Raw genomic sequence first — 19,641 nt, forward strand, 5'->3', positions numbered from 1 at the left:
CATGTAAAGGGTCTATCATACAGGAAAGAACCAAGTTCTGTTTGTTTTCAACTCTAATAAGTCTTAATTAGACCCAAAGTAAAGCTTTCGTGGAGCTGTCAGCATAATTACAGGCTGGGAAAGCCTCTCTACTGAATCTAAATCCAGCCCCCGGCTTCCTGGTCCTGACAGAGTGTGGCAGAGGAAGGGGGAACAAGGCAGGGGKGACAGCAGCCCCTTCTCTTCTCTCCCAAGCCCTTTCCAATTTGTTTCTGCTCCGCATGAAGGTTTGTGAAAGGCAAAGCAGAAAAGGGCTGACAGCAACGGAAGGAAATATATTTAGAAACATGAAAAATAGGAAGACAAAATGTTTTATTTGCATTATTCACCAGGTTTTATTATTTATTACATTGCTGTGCTGGTGCTTGGTTTTATAACTCCCAAAGAAACGATCATGCTTCCGGAGGGCAGCTTTGTGCTGCTGTCTTTTAAATATGGACTCTTGAGATGAGGCATTCTTTGGCTGTGTTGCTGTGAGGATGGTGAGGCCCTGGCACAGGTTCCCAGAGAAGCTGTGGCTGCCTCTGGATCCCTGGAAGTGTCCAAGGCCAGGGCTTGGAGCAACCTGGTCCAATGAAGGTGTCCCTGCCCATGGCAGGGGGKTTCAAATGAGATGATCTTTAAGRTTCCCTCTAACCCAAACCATACCACAAGTCTGTTTCATGCTGCTCAGTTTAAATGGTGAATTTGTGAGGTCAGGTTTGGAAGGAGAAAGGCAAACACATTTATTCTGCTTGTTRTGTCCCCAGCTCAGCCTTCTGCTGAATTTTTCCAGACGTTATCTTGCGAGCTTGGGTAAGGGCAGGCAGCAAGGTGCAGTGGACTGATTTCCATGCTGGATTTAACAGAGGCCATGGGACAGCACCACCACATCTCTGTAGTTATCTCAGATTTTTTTTCCACCTGTGATATAGGTAAGGTTTTCAGCCTGTTGCTAAAAATCCACAGCTCATGAAGTCTATGCCTTCCAATACCTCTCCACAGGCAAATATTTGCACATACGTAAAAAACTCATTAATTTGTGTGCAACGCCTCATTCACATCCACGTGTCCTTTAATGAGGCTCTGCCTAGAAGCCCAGCATTAAAAATTGTCCTGATTCAGTGGCCATCCGAACCTTAAACAGCCTGGAAAAAATAAGGAGCTAAAATGTTTCTCTATGAGAATGCATAAATATTCAGATGCTAAACTAAAAGGGCTCTCGTCTCATCCCACAAGCCATTTGAGACCATTGCTCATTCAGCCACGGGAGGATTTTAGTACTTTAAAAAAATTGCCACAAAACATCTGCAGTCTGCAAAGAGCTGTTCTGCAAAGCATCTTGTAGGCATTCTGTGATGCATCCCTGAAGGATTTATTACCTCCAGCTGGCTGACTCGCAGCACATCCTCCTTCCYCCGTCTAGATGGCACTCTGCAGCTTGCAAAAGCCCTGTGAAAATGAGCACGGAGGGGAACTTTCAGCAGTCACAGCCTCCAACTTTAGTTGTAATTTTGACAAACTCTGGTTACGTGAATGGGCAGGGAAGGAAAGGGAGAAGAGAGAGGGGAGAGAAACTGCATCAATGGAACCTTTTAGAGTTTATGAGCTCTGGGACCTTAGAATAGTCTTTTCTCCTGGAGCAAGTGCTGATCCCTCAATGTTTGCCTGATAATACATGCTGAGTATTCTCCTTGACCAGTTCCACCACACACCCACGTATTTCTKGTCCTTATAGCTGCTTTCTGGTGCTGGAGTTGGCCCATCTGAGCTTGTTTGCTTTTTCTGTCCCCCATGTCACAGTCTGACCTTCAAATCYTGCAAAAAAGGAAAATAAGGATGTTCTTTAGTTAGGTACTGACACACTGCTGAGCTGTCTCAGGGTTCTTACTTTTAAAAGCAAATTYATTTTCTTCTACAGGTTGATTTTTCTGGTTATTCTCGGGCATAAAGAGAAATGTCTGGGGCACCAAATACAAAGCAGGATCCAATAAAAGCAGCTTGGGGAGGATGATGAATGAATGGATGGGAATGTGCTGAAATGACTGGGGGAAATGCAGTGAGGAAGTATGAAGAGTGATGGAGGAGGTGGGAACAGCAACATTCCTTTTTAAACTGCATTAAAATGCCAGCAGCCCCAATAGAAGCAGAATGGCTCTGGTGCCATCTTTCCAATGCTCTGGATGGTATGGATTTCAGAATGTGAGAAAATTAAGTTCCTTAAACTTGGCAGATGTCTGGGGATGACCAGGGCACATATGCAACATATGTGTGTGATTCTCTAATAGTTTACTGTAAAATTGTGGAGTTTATTGGCTAAAATGGGATGTCTGGAGAGCATCCCCAGCTGCTGCAGGGACCCTCCTTTCCCCGTGCTGGGGCACTTGGCCATGGCCTTATGTCAGTAGAAATCCCCAGCACACATGGTTTGATGTTTTTCAGGAGCAGCCCTTGGCTGGGTAGCAGTTCTCAGCTCAAGGTTTGTCACTCCACTGCCCACTGTCCCAGGGTGTGGCTCTGCCCTGAACCCCCATGTGCTGCCCGGGGTGATGGTGTGAGCATGGCTCACGTGCTCCTGTGCCAGCTCCCACTGCTGTTACTCATCTCTGGTGTGATTACCTGCATGCCTGGAAGCACTTCCTAAAGTTCTAACCTTTAATCTCTGCCCCTCTAGCGTGGGCAGCTCTTGTACAGCTGATTCTTGCCAAGGTGCATGAATTCAGTTTGCCAGACCCACTGTGTCTTGTTTGCTGTTCAGTGTTCACCTGATGGTTGTTGCCTCTTTGGGGCTAAGGAGCTCTGGGAAATGGTTTTGTAAAGCTGCTGCCCCATCCTTCAAACACTTGCCCTCAAGCCCTGCTGCTGGTGAGAAGAGGTAGAAGAGGATAAAATGTGTGCAGATTAGGAGGTTTTAATAAATTAAATTACATAATGGTTTAAAAACTTTCCATCTTCTGATGCCTATTGACCAAAGATGTGTCAAAAGAAAACCTATTTATCTACATGCATGTATCCATCCTCTCTCTACGTCCCTGTGCTTCCATTCCCTGGCCAGGGCCCCTTCCCCAAAGCATTGCCTTTTGTGTAACACTTTGACTTGCAGCTCACACCCTCAGCTGCATCACTTGGTGCTCCTCCTAAAATTAACAGATGCTCAGAAGGTTTATATGAACCCACCCTTTCTTCAGAGCTGTTTGACCCTGGTTTGGACAGCTTTAAGTTCTGCTGTGTATCCCACCCCCAGGCCTGCTTTCTCCACAGGGATGARGGCAGGACAGTGATGGATACTCTCCTGGTGGGTTGTCACTCGTCATGCTGGCCTGGAGGTGTGACTGCATGGACCACAGGCTGGACCACAAGGTTGGTCACGCAGGATGTGAGTCACTTGAAGGATTTGTGCTGTCCTGACATGGAACAAACAGGGATAGTGAGTCAGGAGTGGCCTGGGCATGCCATGGTGGAGCACCAGAAATAGCCTCAGGCTCCATGGAGGGGCTGCTAACGTGGGGACAACAGGAATTTCAGGATCCTGACAATGTGGAAGGGGGTGGCAGAGCTCCAGATGGGGTTCCCCRTGGTACGAGGTGGAGCAGACTTTGAACCTGTGCTGCTTTTAGAGCTGAAATGTTTCCCTGTCTGTCTGCTGGCCCAGCAACACCCTTGCTGCACTGAGGAGCCTCCGACTGTGATCCATGCTCAGAGAAYCTGCCAGGGCCCAGAGCAAGATTAATGTGTCTGGGAATTTCCTGGTGAGACTTTTTGTGCTATTTACCAGAAGTCCCTTGAAGGCAGAAATTATTGCATTAAAAGATTAAGGCATCATTAATCATATTTTTTGTCTTCCATTTTCTTCTGGCAGGCTGGCTCAGTATTACTGGTAAGATTTTTTTTTTTTTTTCATTTTTCTCCATTCAGAAGAATAAGTTTTTTCAAGACCTTTCTGTGACTGTGCCATCCTCAGGTAAGAAGGAGCCTCAAGAAAATTTTGGGAATTGCTCACTACTGTGAACACTGACATATTGACCTCCTTGCTTTCTAGGTTTCTTTTGAGTGATATAATTTATGGTTCTTCATAAAAATAATGGAAATAATTTAAAAAAAATAGGAATTTATAGTATATTGTCATTGACCAAGGATCTTGCCTGGGTGTGAGAGGAGAAATGTGGGGTGGAAGGTGGTTGTAGATTTACCAAGTTCTTCTGATCTGGTGACACTTGCTGTTGGGATGGAATGGTTCACCTGGTGGTGGAACTTCAGGGGSGTTCCCAGGTATGGTCTGGCCCCACAAAGAGTGTGGTTGAAGCCCATTTCAGAAATATTTGGAAAATATATCCTAACTGTTTAAGTAGAAAGATAATAGAAATGTTATCAAGAAAGATACAGCTGCTGTGATAGAAACAGGGTGAATTTTTTTAATTTGCTTTGGTTATTGAGACACTGCACCACAGGCCGTAGGTATGATATAAAGTTGTGCCCTGGCTCCCTGGTGCTTCATTCATTTCCATCCCCACAGCTTTCCTTCTGTACCGTGTCACAGAGGGCCCTGGCTGTGCCTGGTACTACTGCGTGCAAAGCATTTCTTAATTTATGTGCTAATTAACCTGACAGAGCGACTTGATCGTTGTGAGCTTAGGCTCCGGGCTAGCCTGTCTTTGCAGGCAGGGTTCCTTCTCTTTTATTTTAACTAGAGCAGGGAACGCGAGGCTGGAGCAGTGGGAGGCAGCGGCTCCTCCGGGGGCGGGGGTTCGGGATGCGAGAAGAGCGAGCGCTSTGGAGGATGCGGCAGCTTCAGAAATAATCTGCTTTCAGCCTCCCCTTTTAATGGAAGTTTTATTTTAGAAAGTTTTAGTTAACGTCATTCGAAAGTTTATTTCCATTTTATCTTTTAAATAAAGAGGCTGTAAAGCTCCTGGCTGGCTTTTTTTTTCCATTTCTGCCGGCTGGGAAAAGAGAGGTGAATGGGCTGCTTGTCTCCCGCGGGGATGCTTTCGGGATGCTCGGCGTGGTGCTGCCGGCAGCGCTCGCAGCCTGACCTACCTAGGGCTTGACTCATCCCCAGCCTGCTCCTCGGGCCGGGTGAGGCTCTGGGATGCTCTCCCACCTCTTCCTAGAGCCGGGTGAGGCTCTGGGATGTGCTCCCTTCTCCTCCTCTGTCCGGGTGAGGCTCTGGGATGCTCTCTCAGCCTCCTCTGTCCGGGAGAGGCTCTGGGATGCGCTCCCACAGCCCCAGAGCTGGCTCCATCCCTGTCACACCACACGCAAAGCTCCTGTCCCTTGTGCCAGCGCGTCCTGGGGTCACTGGGTGTGCTTTGCTCCCCGTGCTGCTGTCCCAGGCTGGCAGCGAGTCTGGCACAGTGTGCCCGGGTCCCTGTGCCAGCCACACCTTGGGGCCAGCCCTAGGATTGCTCACTGGGGGAACTGCAGCCCTGCTGTTTGTAGGCTGGGAGCTTGCCCTCCCATCACCCAGGGTGTCACAAAAGCAAATCTAAACTGCATAGCTGGTCTTTCTGTGCTTCGCCCCAATTTTTTGTTTCCTACATGCTTGGCACAGGCTAATTTTAAGTGAAGTAATATAAAATGGAAATTTTGAAGTGACACTTTTCCTGAAGAAGCCAATTTTGTGTTAAATGTGAGCATAGCAATGGTCACTTCTAAAGTTCGACTCAGGCCACTTGGGGGTTAATTCCCTGAACTGGGAATKAACCTTTTGGGCACTTGGGCAAGTCACTGGAACCACCATGGGCTTTTGATGGAAGTCAGTGTGATGAGAGCACTCAAATCCCTCAGCCCCGAGAATTCTCTGTGTTCCCACACGCTTCAGCTGCTTGTCTGTGAAAGGGATGAAAGGGCAGCATTTGCCTCACAGATGTGATGAACACAAGGACCCTGAGGYGTGTCTTGTATCCTGTGATGGTGTTTGTGCAGTCTTTTCTCTTCCTTTGCATGTCTCTCCTCTTGGCTGGACCAGTCCCKCCCCCAGAAGGATGCACACCTACAGCCRATGTTTAAGGGCACTCTGTTATYAAGGAGCTTTTTCAGCCCAGCWCCAGTGTTAGGACATTTGGACTGGRAGCAGAACTTGCTGCTCAGTTTGTTCTTTGGTTCCCTCATGTGGAATAGGGGAATTTTAAACATATGGATAAAGCTAAATCAAAATGATAAAGTATTTCATTTCAGACTGAGGGCATCCATGCAAGAATAACTCTTCCAGAATAGCTTATCACATAGACAAACTAAAAAAACTAATCTATTTTAACCAGAGGAATGAAGGAGGCATGGAGCTCTGGGTGACAAGCACAGCTCCCACAAACACATAAATCACAGRTCACAATAGGCTCTTTTAGAGCTGTGGAAATGATAGCTCTGTTTTGGTAATGGGATATCCTGATCCCATCTCTACGTGCATGTACTGTATTTATATTCTACACATGTATATGTTCCAATTACATATATAAAAATCCAATTTACAGGTGTGGGCTTTGATTAAGAGCTCTGATGTGTACTTTTTACTAAAATAATATGATAGAAAGGAATGTAATTTATCAAAGAAACACTGCTGAWTTTTTTACAAGAACAGGGAGATAATGGGATTTCTGGGACTATATGGATGCTCTTTGCAGTCATTTGAGAGGGCAGGATATGGGGGAACTTAACTGAAAATGAGTTTTTTTCTGAGATTGTTTTAAACCTAATGCATTTGCAACTCCTATTTTGTGGATGCACACAGATYCTTATATGAATACTGATTTTTTAGATCATTTACTGTAACAAGTAATTTTTGCCTGGAAAAGATCTGATGCTGCAGATTCCATTACAATAYATTCTGTCATAATGCCAGCCTTTATTTCTTTTTAGTCAAAGCATTCCAACAAATYCCAAACTTGAATTAGATCTTCTGTTCTGACATGTGAAATGTTGCCYAATCACTCTGTAGGTTTGTCATGTTTTTTTCTCCTTCTTTTAATTAGATTAAGTGCAGAGTCCCCCCCAGCTAATCCATACACAGCTTTGGGTGGAAATGCTTGTGGTGGTTTGGAGAGTACAACAGGTACAGTAACACAGCCCCAAATCATCCTCAAGCTGTTCATGTGTTCCCTGTGAGGAACCAACCCCAAAGATCTCAGTGTCCTTCAYTGCAAATGGCCCTGGCAGGCAGTTTGAGCTGTTGGCTCCTCAGATACTGTCCATGCAGCAYCCTTTTCTCTAATTCACTTGGAATTTTTCCCATTGCCATTARCCTCATTTTTGGTACTGTTAAGACATGTCACACACAGGTCAGAGTTGGGGCAGCTGCAGGGAGAGCTTTAAGCACAGCTGGGAGGGGTTTGTCACCTGCAGGAGCCCCAAAACCTCCTTGTTTGTGTGTCCAAGCCAGGAGGTACAGCTTTGCACATCCAAACTCCAGCTGCACCCTGACTCCAGCCTGGGATTTTGTCCACACATCACCCGTGCTTCTCACAGAATGAAGTGGAATTTACCACAGCCCAGGGCTCTGCTTTAAGCAGATTGCTGCATTTACTGCTTCTGCAATGGGTCCATTTTGGCCAGGCCAGGAGCTCCCAGCTATCAGACTTTCTTCTCTCARAGGCAATTGCAGACTGGGGCTGAATTATCCCTGCCACCTCTTAGGAAAGGGCATAGCCTGAGCCACCAAAGCCTCTTACTATCAGGCAACTTTTCCAGAGCCAATATGACTTCAGAGTCTTGTCTGAATCCTTCATATATTTCTAGGCCTATCCTTGAATTATGGTCACCAGAGCTGCCCACAGCATTTAGCAGTGGTATCTTGGATACTGGAGGCTGAAATAACACCATTTCCCTGTGCCTGCTTGTTAATCTCCTCTTTCTGTAGCCCTGGATTGCTTTCCCCCTCTTAGTAACAGCATCACATGAGGAGTCCATGTGTGGCTGGTTCTGTACAAACCTCCTCATTTCCTTTCTTAATTGCTGTTATCTGTATGATTAGCATGGCCGGTGCACTTGGTCCTTAGACAGGCACKGTGCCATTTGCAGCTATTGAGAGCACTTTGCTCAAATAAACGGATATTGCCCAGCTTTCCAGATCTGTTCCCTTCATTAATGCTGTTCCTGGCACCCGGTGCYGCCGTGCACACACTGCATCAGCAATGGCTTTGTGCATTTCCCAGATGATTGAGTAATSTACTGAATAGGGTTGGATCAAGGACAGAAACCATTTGGTTACATGTCTATTTATCATGTAGTACCTATCAGTTAATTTTAAAATATTTTGAGTGGCTTTATTTTTTATAAAACACTTTTAGACTGAAAATCTGCTGCACCTGGAAGTTTAGGTCTCTGTCAAAGTACTGATGYAACCCAAACATCTGGTTTATTTGACATTTTATTTGCCATGGTTGATGACATGCATATTAACTGATCATTAGTTTCCAGATACCCCATTTATTTCTAAGTATTGGCCTGTAGAGAACTTTATCCATAGTCTTCAGATGGATCTTGCTATATTTTTTGAATKTATTAATAATTGGCTTGAACTGCTCAGGGGCCTCTTGTCTCCCCATGCTTGCTGAGGAGTAACACAAACCTGCTTGTTTAGGATTTTGTTTCATGAGAGTTTGTCATAAGAGAAGGGGTTCTGGCCAGAGGTGCAGGTTCCGGCAGTGTTGTGAAGTGCACTGAGAGTTAAAATACAGCAACCCTCTTGGTGACATCTGGCCTCTTTATCTGGCCCCAGCTCAGTGGGGGTTCCTGGATGGGTTTAATTTGTCTGGCATGGTCAGTTTGTGCCTGTCCCCGCTGGCTCTGTCCCCAGCTGTCCCCAGGCAGGACACAGCGCTGGCAGACCCTGCTCAGCCTCTCCCYGGAGCAGCACACTGCTCCTGAGGGTGTCACAGGGCATGATGGAGATGCTGGCTGAAAATCCTCTGCAAATCACCAGGTAATTGTCCACAACTGTCCTGGAATGGCTCCAGTTATGGARCGAGGTTATTTTGCACGTGGGCTGTTCTGCATTCCTTAAGCACCGACAGAGAATTATTGCTCCTGCAGATAGGAGGGGCAGAGTGTCCTGATTTTGGGTTTCTGTATCAATACTAACAAGCTTCTGTGCTCACCTCCCTCAGTGAGAGCAGCAATAATATTGGCTTTGATGTCCCCGGGTAAGCCTCGCCTCTTGTAGTGATGCAGCCAGGCTCACCTGCAGCCGAGGGAAAAGCTCACTGCCTTCTGGGGCGCTGCATTTCAGCAGCCTGTGCCTAAAAATAAAGAGCCCCCTTGTCCATAGGTGCAAATCCACCCCAGCCAAGCCTGCAGCTGTGCCTGGGTGGAGGCAAAGCCTTGTCCAGGTCAGCAGCCCTGGCAAATTGGAGCCACAGCGTAAACCCTCGCTGCTGCACAGGTAGAAGCTGCTCACTCACCCTTTGGGCAGGGTCCAAACCAGGCAATGTTTGGCTTTGTCTCTGCAGCACGTGCTGCTGCTGTCATTTCTGTAGCTGTCTGCTTGAAAAGAGAGGCACATCATAGCTTGTGGGGTTCTRCAGAGCAGTTGCCCGGTCTTTCAGGAGGAATTTGCCTCAATCTGTCCCTGTTAGGGATCTTCTGCATGAAGATTGTTCAGCGTTGTCTTCAAATCAGGCAGTACCTGCCAGGGCTATCCCCTGGGATTTTGTACTGCCAAATCCCCCAACATAAGARGCATATTCACATCAGAAGAAAAACAAAACGGGAAGAATTAAACCAGAAAATACAGGTGGGAAGGGAAAGGTGGATTTTCGAGCCCTGTGGCTGTCGTGGGGTGCTCTGCTAATGTGCCAGTCCCCTGCGATGCACAGCATATGTCAAGGCAGCTCCATTTAAAGGGATAACATCAAGCCATCTGAAAGGCTCCCTCCTTTTTTGTTCTTATTTCATCCTGTATTACAGGATTTTGTTCARGTTTTTCAGGGGCCTCCTGGGTAATGTTTTATTACAGTGACAGTGTGGAGTTCTCGTTTGTAATAATRGGATCTATATAAATAATACTGATTCTACTGCCTCCTCTAATGCTTTCTGCCTGGGAACACTCAAAAGCTTTTGCAAATGTTAATTTCCTATAATTTGGGATAGAGAAGCACCTCCAGGTGCTGCAGAGGCCATGGCAGCAGTGTRTGGTGCTGGTCAGCTGCCTGTAACAGCCATACCTTTGAATCAAGGACTTCAAACAATTGAGGGTCTTTTTGCACCCAGCGTGACTAATCAAAATAATTGCTTTTTTAGGTGTTCTTTTTCTTTTTTTTTTTTTGTCATTTTGAGGCTTTAAAACAGAGGTCAGATAGTATGAGACTCAGTTCCAAGCACTGAGGATTCTGTGAGGGGAGATTCAGCCTCGGAGAAGAGTCATATGAAAGTTGAAGGAAAAGGATGATTGTGGCATTTCACAGATTGTGATTGGATGTGCAAGGAGATGCAGGATGCTGTGACCCAACAGACTGCAGTGCTGTGTTGAGGACTGGCTCTTTGGCTCAGAGCAGCATCCTTGGTGCCATGACACAACCTYCCATATGGTGCTGCCCTATGCTGGGTGAATCAATAGTCAGGCACTGAGGCGCAGGGTAAGGCCCCCAAGTATCCAGGCTCAATTTGGGCTGYTGTGTTGCCCTAAACAACCTGTGCTTGGTGAGGAAGAGGAGGGTGATCTGAGTCCCTGGGGCTCTGTCCTGCTTTTCCCTGGGGAGCTGGGGGTGTGCTGTTACTGGTGAGAGCTGGTGGGAAGGGAGATGCTGTGCTGGGTGTGGAGTGGAGAGAGGGCAGAGCCCAAAGTCAGCGTGGCACAGGCAAGGCAAAATGGCAGTGATGGTGAACAGGGTAAAGGTTTAATGGATTTCCTTGAATCSTGCTCTGTAAGGGCCTGGTTGACAGGATTTGCATTGGGTTGACATGAGTTTTCAAAGAAATGAGGGCTGCGTTGTACAGCAGCACTGCCACTTTTCTTGGCTGACCTGCAGTGCTCCTTCCTTTCAGGGTAACATTAAAATGAATATTGTACAGCAGAGAGAGCAGCGTAATTGGCTGCAGACAGTGCCTGTGCTGTGCTGYTCTGTGCAATATCGATTGCTCCCTGTCCCAATAGGTGGATCTGAAATCAGCCCATTAGGCAGCAGCCCCTTGGGTGGGCGCCAATCCTTCACGCTGCCGTGGCTCTCGCTCYGTCCCGCTGTGCCACGAGCCCTGCACACGATCTGCTGGCACTGCACAGCCTGGCACACGGGCACAGCCACAGGCAGCTCACTGCCCATCAYGGTCCCCAGCCACTGCCTTTGTGTGGGAATCCTTGCTCTGGTGAGGATGTCCCTCCTTGTGCTGCTGTGGTCACACTCCCAGTCATGTGTGACACTAGTGGCACGTACACTTCAGGGTTTTGTGAGGCTGCAGCTGAATCCCAATGGAAAACTGCTCTTTTTATTAGTTGGATGAATTAAGGGGCAAGTCCACCATGGCTGGGTGGATGAGGAGGTGAGTCCTGGAGGTTGGCATCATGAGCAGGAATGATGTAGCTACTGTTGTGCACATCTATGTCCCAGCACAGCACACAGCCCTCTTGGCTGTTTGAGGTGGTAAAACCAGCTGTGCAGCTGCTGCATGGGGCTCTGCTGTGGCTGTACCGTTGGTGATGGCTGCTGCCACCCTCCCACCCAGGGCCACTCACTTTGTCTGGTTCCCTCCCAGGCTTCCAGCTGAGCCCGTGTGATTAATGGCAACACAACTCACAGAGACTCATTGGTGGTTTTTTAATTACCTTTTAACATTAGAGCCTTTTAAGTCTCTGCATTCAGAGAACAGTGATGCTTTTCCAGTGAGGAGGGTTGCAAAATAAGGAAGGTCTGTGCTGCTTTTCTCCATCCTTCCTCTCCAGTCTGTCCCTGGCAAACACACTCAACAGCACATGCCAAAGGTGTTTGGTCCATACATTCCTACACTTTATTCTATGTATATGTACACATATATGAATGGGAACTATTCCTCTGTTAAATCTGAGTTAATAATTCCTTTCCTCCCTCAAGCATTTAGCCTCCTAGCAGATCCTGTAATAAATTAATCTTCTTTATCACCCCTTTAATCAGTTCCACAAAACCAGTGAGCAGTGAACTCTTCTCACCTCTTGATTGATGYATAATGTTAGATTAATGTCTAATGTAAATTAGTAGAAAGCAAATTACAAGAGCTGATGTGTGGTTTGGGGCTGCTGCTGAATTTGTGCTACAAGGAACTTGTTCAGGGTTAGTGTCAGCCTGTGCCTTGCATGCAGGAGCAGCAGGTAAAGGTCTGGGGAAGAAGGACTTCTGTGGAGTTAAAGCTGGAATAGAGGAGAAAATGAGTGTCTGTTATTTTCCACACCCCACACGATCCATTTTAAAGAGAGGAGCAATATGCTGTGATGTGACAGACAGCTCAAATCAACAGCTGAATGTTTAAATAGCACAGAATTACAAAGAGCCTCGATGTTTGGCTCTTGAGGAGCTCTTGGTGCAGTAGTGACTGTTGGGAGGGGGCTTTGGGTCCATCTCACCTGAGCTTTGACATTTGTTTAGCATTCCCTGTGGGCTCTCTGTGCAGGAAGCAGTGACCAAGGTGCACATCTGGGCTGCTGTTGAACTCACCTCAGCTCTTCTCCCTGCAGTTTGAAGGGTGCTGTGTGTGGGCTGTGGGCATGTAACACTTTMAATTAATGTTGGATAATGAGGTGGGATGCACACGTGCTCAGGTACACAATCATCATGTGAAAGGCTTGGTTACAAACTGTGCTTATTGTTCCTGCAAATAATGCTCTGGGGCTTCCCAAAATTCTGTTGTTTTAATGCAGCAGTTGGCAATGGCTGAAACTCCTCTATCTGCTTTTTCCCAAGATAGCGTGGGGAAGGAGAAAAGCAGAAAAGGAAATAGAATAAAATGTCCCTGTGGTATTTTTTCTATTACATACCTGCCAAAAGTTGTAGTGGTGTGTTAAGACAAAGGGCTGAACCCTCARTGTTGTCCAAGGGAAAAAGCACAGAAAACTCTATTAAACCCTCTGTATTGCATTGACCTTTGGTTTGCTCCCATCTTTTTCCTCATTTGTGTGATGTGACACACATCAGCTGTKGGGAAGGCTGGGCAGTGCAGGTCCTGCTCTTGATTTCAGCTCAGAGCTTTGAGCACACAGGTAACACATGGAGTGAAACCATCAGGGCAAACACAAATCTCATCTCTGTGCTGGGATTCTCCACAACACCCAAGTGCTGGCTTTGTCCTGCTCTTGGACTGCTCCTTCGAGAAGTACACCCTTAACCTCTGTCTTCTGGCTCCTCAGCCCTCCACTGAAAGGTGCTATTTGCTCATGCTGCACGTCAGGGAGCTTGGAGCTGCTCACAGATGATGGAAGAGGAAGAAAAATGGCTATTTGACCTGCGTTTTCTTCCCCCCTTTGTTATGGGGAAGAACAAAGGACTAGAAACTCCTGTGAATTCTGTCCCAGTACAAGGAAAAAGCTCAAAAGGAGTTAGGAAAGCACATTAATCCTGCTCACTGTCTGGGTGATGCCCTGAATTGCTGCTGAAACTCAGGCATGCTGCTCTGTGGTGACAGGAGCTGCCCTTCTGCTCCTGGGGAGCTCTATCAAATACCCCTCCGAGCAAAGGAGAGAGCAAAGGTAAGCTAGAAAATGTAAATTCCTTCACCTAGCAGGTGTTTTTGTTAGGGCTGTGGTCCTAGTTCACCTCATCTCCCTATAGAAGGGAACCTCACACACTGGAGTCACTCATGTAGAAAAGCTTCCCTTCCCGTTTGTACCCAGTAACCCTCACATCTAAATAAGGCCTGGCTTTTAAAAGCTTAAAATGTGGAGAGCACCAAAGATCAATTCACATAATGAATATAATGTCATCAATTCACATCTGAATATAATGTCTATAATTACAGACACTGGAGCTGGACTGTCTTCTGAGCTGCACAGCAAAGGGCAATGGCTGTGTGCTGTTCACAGCAAGTGAAACTGGGTAGACAGGAAAATTGTTCTCCTGTGAGAGTCAAACATTGCCATGGGGGCCCAGAGAGGCAGGGTGACCTCTGTCCTTGGGGACACTCAGAGCTTAACTGAGCACAGCCCTGAGCAGCCTGACCTGATGGTGATGTTGGTCCCAGCGTGAGCAGGGGCTGGAGTGGGGATTCCTGCCAGCCTCGACCATCCAYTGCTCCTGGAATTTACAGGGGCAAATCCTGTTATTGTTAAAGTATCATTTTGTAGATCTATCATTATTTTTATGAAAATACGCTGCTTCATGAACAGGGGTGTCTCTGAGCATTCATTATTCAGAAAAAGTTTGTCTTCCAATTACACAAGATCATAAGAAGAAAAGTGACTGGTTTGTCAGAGCTGCAGAGCTAAAATAAGCTGCAGCAAGCACATTTCCTTGGCAAGGAGCTGGTATCTCTAATTAGAAAAGCTCTGGAGAGTTAATCTACTTGGGTATGAGACCTATTGCTTCYTTCTGCAGCCTGTGATGGCTGGAGCTGAGCAGCTTTGGAAAAGGCCTGGAGGCTGGGCTTCAGATTATTAATATATCTAACTTGGGAACTTATATATGTATATGTATATATATATATACATGAATTTCCCAAACATGAGGTTTGGTGTGCTTCTGTCAGATGGCTGAACTGCAGCAAGGCTGAGAATTGACTGGGAATTGAAGATGTAAATTCTTTTAGTTAAAAAAAAAAAAAAAAAGTGCTGGAAGTCCTAATCTCTGGCAAGCAGCTGCTGCAGAGAGTGGAGTAAGTGGCTCTACCATCTAGCTGTGTGAGAGCAGTGTCCTCAGCTACAGGAGGAACAGTGGTTGCTTGGAAGTGCCCAAAACTGGACTGTTTTTTKGTTTGGGGAGGTGATGCCTCACCCTCACAGAGGTATGAGCAACAGGAGGAGTAGAGGTTGTGATAATGAACAGAAACAAGCCTTTCCTGGCCCAACAACCTCAGCCACTCTGCAAAGAGATAACCTTGATATTTCAGCAGCTCTCAAAGCTGGCTTCTGCTCTCATGCTAATGCTCTCCAGAGCAGGGGGAGCAATTAATCAGCATTGCAGCAATCAGCCAGGTTTCCCTTGGCACATGATGAGTTTAATTATTTTGCAGTTCACTCCATGTTCTTGGTAGCTGTAGTGATGTTTATTCTGGGAAGTTTCTGTGACAGAGGTGGGRCAAGGGTTTTAATTTCAGGCAAGAACTTGCCAAGTTGAGTGCTTGGCCTGGGCTCCAAATTTCCAGTTTCTCTGAAGTCCTGCTTGACTTTATTAGACTTTATCAGCCCCAGYTCCTTCTCCTGAGACATCTACCACATGTGACAGTTTTGAYGTGGATAGTGAAGTACCAGAATCGACTGCTGAATCCCATCAGACCAAAATAGCCTGTGTGTATCAGTGACTGAACCAAAATGCTTGGTTTAAAAGCAAAAGCCTTATCTGACTTGGCCAGCATGYTGCACTTGTCTCCTCCCCAGCAAAACTTCCTCACACTTAGTGAGAAGCAATTTCTGAGTTATTAGTTAGTGAAAACTTGGGCAGGACTCTCAGGCTTCAGGCAGCTGAGAGTTCACTCTGCAGTAGATGCTCTCCTGCCCAGTTGGACCTGGATAGAGCTGAAATTAATTTATTTTGTTTTAATAATTGCAGTTACTTACACGTATCTTTTTCATAATAGCAGATTCTCATATCTGAATTGCCCCAAATTTGCATAGGTCCCATTTCAATTCTGCAAATAACATAAGAAATTATGCTGTAGAAATTTTGTTTTTGCTGTCAATCTCCTGTGCAAGCACAATACCTTTGAAAGCTGCAAGAAATATTTTTATTATTGGAGGCAAATTCCCAGGGAATGTGCAATTGTTTATTCAAACCTCATGGTGCTGCTGCAGAGATTTGTGTGGCTGTGARTGACTTTGATTCCCTGATAGCCTGTCTCATGCTCCTGTCCCCTAATGGAGCTGATAGCATTAAGTCATGCAGTTAATCAAGTGAAAGAAATTGTTTCTCCTTATTCAAAGACCTGATGACTTTATCCAGMAGGGAGGGTCTCTAACAGAACAAGACAAGGAGAAGTAGATGAGATAAGAAACATCCACAGGAGTCAATAAGCAGTGTAGTAGGAGGGCTTTTAAGGGCTTCAGATTTGGAATAGAAAAACATTCTGAATGATCTATGGAAAGCCAGTCCTCTGGCTGGTGCTTTATTATTGCATGTTTCTGTATTAAGGAGTTAAAGATCAAGAATAAATTCAGTCCAGGTAATGATACAAAGAATTGTTAATTGATGTGCTGCTCAGGCGTGGGAGGACAGTGTGGAACATGGCAGCTCCCAAAGATGGGTGCACAGTCCCAAATTATCTGTGTGTGATGGGCTTTCTGCATRGTATTGCCATCACTGATAATGAGGAATTAGAACATAATTCACTAATGCATGAAAAGAAAGGTCTTTGCAGGGCTGGGTACTCCCRGGCAATGATTATCCTGATGAAATTAATAACAGGAGGCTCAGGAGGAAGCATAATTCTCCCTCCTTTTCATGCTGCCCATTATAACAATAATCTGTGCAAAACCAATTTGACTATTAGATCATTCCTACTAAAATAACTCCAAACCATTTACAAGTATCCTTGCAGGTTTTGCTGCAAGTCAATTTGCTGAAGCAAATTAAAMTTGAGTTTAATTTGTACCCTCCCTGTTCCCTTCCCACTTTGCCACGTGGAGCTGTTGCCTGTGATKGGAGGAATTCCTGCATTTCTGGGGAATGGGAACAGACAGAATGAGGCACTCTGCTCTGAGGGGACAGTGACAATGTGCCCATGGTCACAGACTTCAGGAGATGCCTGTTAAGATGCCATCCATGGGTGATGTGGAAAGCTGCTTTGTGAGACAGGCCCCACTCTGAGCTCTGCTGTGCTCTCAAGCATTTACAACAGTGCTGCTACTCTGAAATTGTTCCAAGGTTTTGCTGGCTGAGGATGCAATCAAAATCTCTCCCATGATGAGCAGAAGTCTAGAGAAGTTTCACTGGGCCAGTCTGAAGTTTGGCTGGCTTGTGAAAGTTTGTTGCTTTTTATACAGGCAAATAAGAAAGGGAAGGAATAAGGAATTTTCTCCAGGTGGTGGGGMTCTCTGGAGCAGTGTGTGACACTGACAGAGCTGGGGCTGCTCAGGGCTGTGGCGCCTTGCAGGATGTTATGACAGCATCCTGGAATTTATTGCTCACTTTTTGTCATGTGTTTGAAGGTGACTGAAGGTGAGCTGGCACCATGTGAAATGTCATGYTGGCCAGGTGATTCCCTTAGCATGTATTTAAACTGTTGTGGGATTGATCATTCTGGGTCTGGGCTGAGCACCWCACTCTGGGTTTACACTGTCCAGTGCATTCAGCAAGAATTCACCAGCTGCACCCTAACCTGCCATATCCTCCTCAAATCACTCCCAGAGCCTCCTCTCCCATGCTTACCAACCTGCATTTCACYCTCTGCTGCACTTGGTTTCTCACTGATTCCTTTTGTTTTGCTCAAGATAAGCCCACCTACAGACAATTGATTTGGAGCTGCAAAAGGTCAAGTGTTACTTTCATCCATTGCTGTTTCAGGCTCATCTCTCTTGTCTGCTGTAATTGCTGCAGAAAGCAGGATGTGCTAATGGTCAACAGCAGAATTAATGAAGGAAAAAAAGCAGACACAAAATGACATTGCATAGTGCAGCAGGCTTTGAGTAGAAATGTAACAGGTCCTTCCTCATGAAGAGTTTCCCTGTGAGTTTGTAAATACTGATTTTCTTCTTTGTTCTTGCAGTTTCTCAACATGTTCCCAGTGGTTTTTCCATTCCCTGGTGGTGAGCCAAGGCAGAGGAAATCCAGCCAGCCACTGTYCCCAGCACAGTCCTGCCCAGATCGAGGAGGACATGGATGGGACTGGAGGAATAGCTGGCTCCTGTGACTGTGATTCCCTTTGTCATCTCTCTTTTGTGGTTTTCTTCAGCTAAAGAGTCACCTGGGAGAGGTTTGGTGTTTACCTAAGGCACACCATGGTGTCCAGCCCAACCTCAGGGCAATGCTGGTCATTAACTTTGCAGTATTTGCCATGAAAACTGTCACAAGRCTGTGTATCAAACATCTCATTTAGTGAGTGCTTGGTCATGTCACAAAATTGGTACATGAAGCAGTCATTGGCARTGCCCAGGAAAAACATAATCTGTTTCTAAAAATAGAAGTGTGGCACCTCATTTGTTAATTGGGTCTTGGTCAGAGAATATTGCATTGACTTCCACTGTGGTGCACGTTATTTTTAAATCATAATCTATTTTGGTCTTAGGAGAATATTGTAAACAGAAGGGATATTGCATCATATCCATGCAGTAAGTACTTCAGTAATAACATGAAATATGTTGTTATGTAAGCAACTGGTTAGGATTTCCTTCATAGAACGTAACCTGCTCATCACCTTGATAAGGGCTGTCCCTCCAGTTTGAGGGAGTTTTGGGATAGTTTCAGTACATTTTCTGACATATTTTGTTGGCATACATGTAATCGAATATTTTTAGTATTAAACTAATCTGATTTTTTGAGGATAAATGAATATAGAATGATAATAAATTACCCTATATGAAATCACAAACAGATTTGTTTGAGTCCTTCCTGRCCAGAGATTGGCCACAGAACAGGTCTGACAACAACATCTCTGAGACTACTATGTTGTCATTAATTCAAGTTGAAGCTGGCCAGCAGGCTCCAAACTTATCAGAGTGGACAAACAGGCAGGCAGCCCAAGCACGGTGACTGCACAGTCTTGGGAAATGAGCTAAAAATAATAGTGTATTTATTTCTGGAAGAATGAAATTGGGTTTGATCTCTTGAGCTAATAAGGGTAATGAAAATGAGATTACTCTGGCTGATTTATTATTTCTGGTGGCTATTAATTATTGGGTTTTTCTTTTGAGTAATTAAAAAAGAATTTTTTCTGCTTTAAGTCAGTGCACTAGGTCTCATTAATCTGAAGTCTTAAGAATATATTCTTAACCTGGAGAGCCTTAGAGAATGCTAGATTCCCTATAAGTGCTCATTTGCAATGTAAGACCATGAAGCTACTTTTCCAAAAGCTTCTTTGAATCTTCCCATGTTATTGTGAGTGTCTAAGTCCTATTTAAGCCATGGCTATTTGTTGTCATCTTGGTTCTGCCTTCTTCTCTTTCTATCCTGGGCAGACCTGGAGTTCTTCTGGAGAATCAGTCATGGCTAAATTTAAGCACACAGATATAAAATCAATGGTGGAATTTTTTTTGTTTGTTTGTTTTACCCACAGACTTTGGTTTCCCTGAGAGACAGAAGCATGTTGTGGTGATTTGAGGTGGGAGCCCAGCTTCTCGTTCCCAGGGCATATTGTGGAGGCAGCTTTGTGCCATGGGAGAGCCAGCGGATCCAGGGAGCTGCTGTGGGGTGCTGCTGACATGAGCACGGTCCGACAGCAGCAGGGTGATGGCCTTTAAAAATAGGACCTCTTGCCATCTTGCATTCTTGTCAGTGTGTCACAAATGGCATAAGCTCCATTTGTTTTTCCTTCCTATTCTTCTYTTGTGGTTATTGCCTTCGTCAAAGGACTGAGTTGATTTTG

General features: G+C 45.7%; 1 long non-coding RNA gene across 2 annotated transcripts in view; it reads left to right on the top strand.

The window, feature by feature from the left end:
* The first annotated feature begins 3,248 nt into the window (after window positions 1–3,248).
* The window catches only part of LOC130574203 (uncharacterized), a 30,871-nt gene continuing 14,478 nt past the window's right edge, over window positions 3,249–19,641 (top strand). For both annotated transcript variants that reach the window (XR_008965399.1, XR_008965398.1), the window contains exons 1-2: window positions 3,249–3,767; window positions 3,878–3,979. This is a non-coding gene — a long non-coding RNA (uncharacterized LOC130574203). The remainder of the gene's footprint in view (window positions 3,768–3,877; window positions 3,980–19,641) is intronic.

Source organism: Malurus melanocephalus, unplaced genomic scaffold (assembly GCF_030028575.1).
Source record: "Malurus melanocephalus ecotype Western Australia unplaced genomic scaffold, MMel_1.1 scaffold_77, whole genome shotgun sequence".
In the NCBI taxonomy this organism is placed as follows: domain Eukaryota; kingdom Metazoa; phylum Chordata; class Aves; order Passeriformes; family Maluridae; genus Malurus; species Malurus melanocephalus.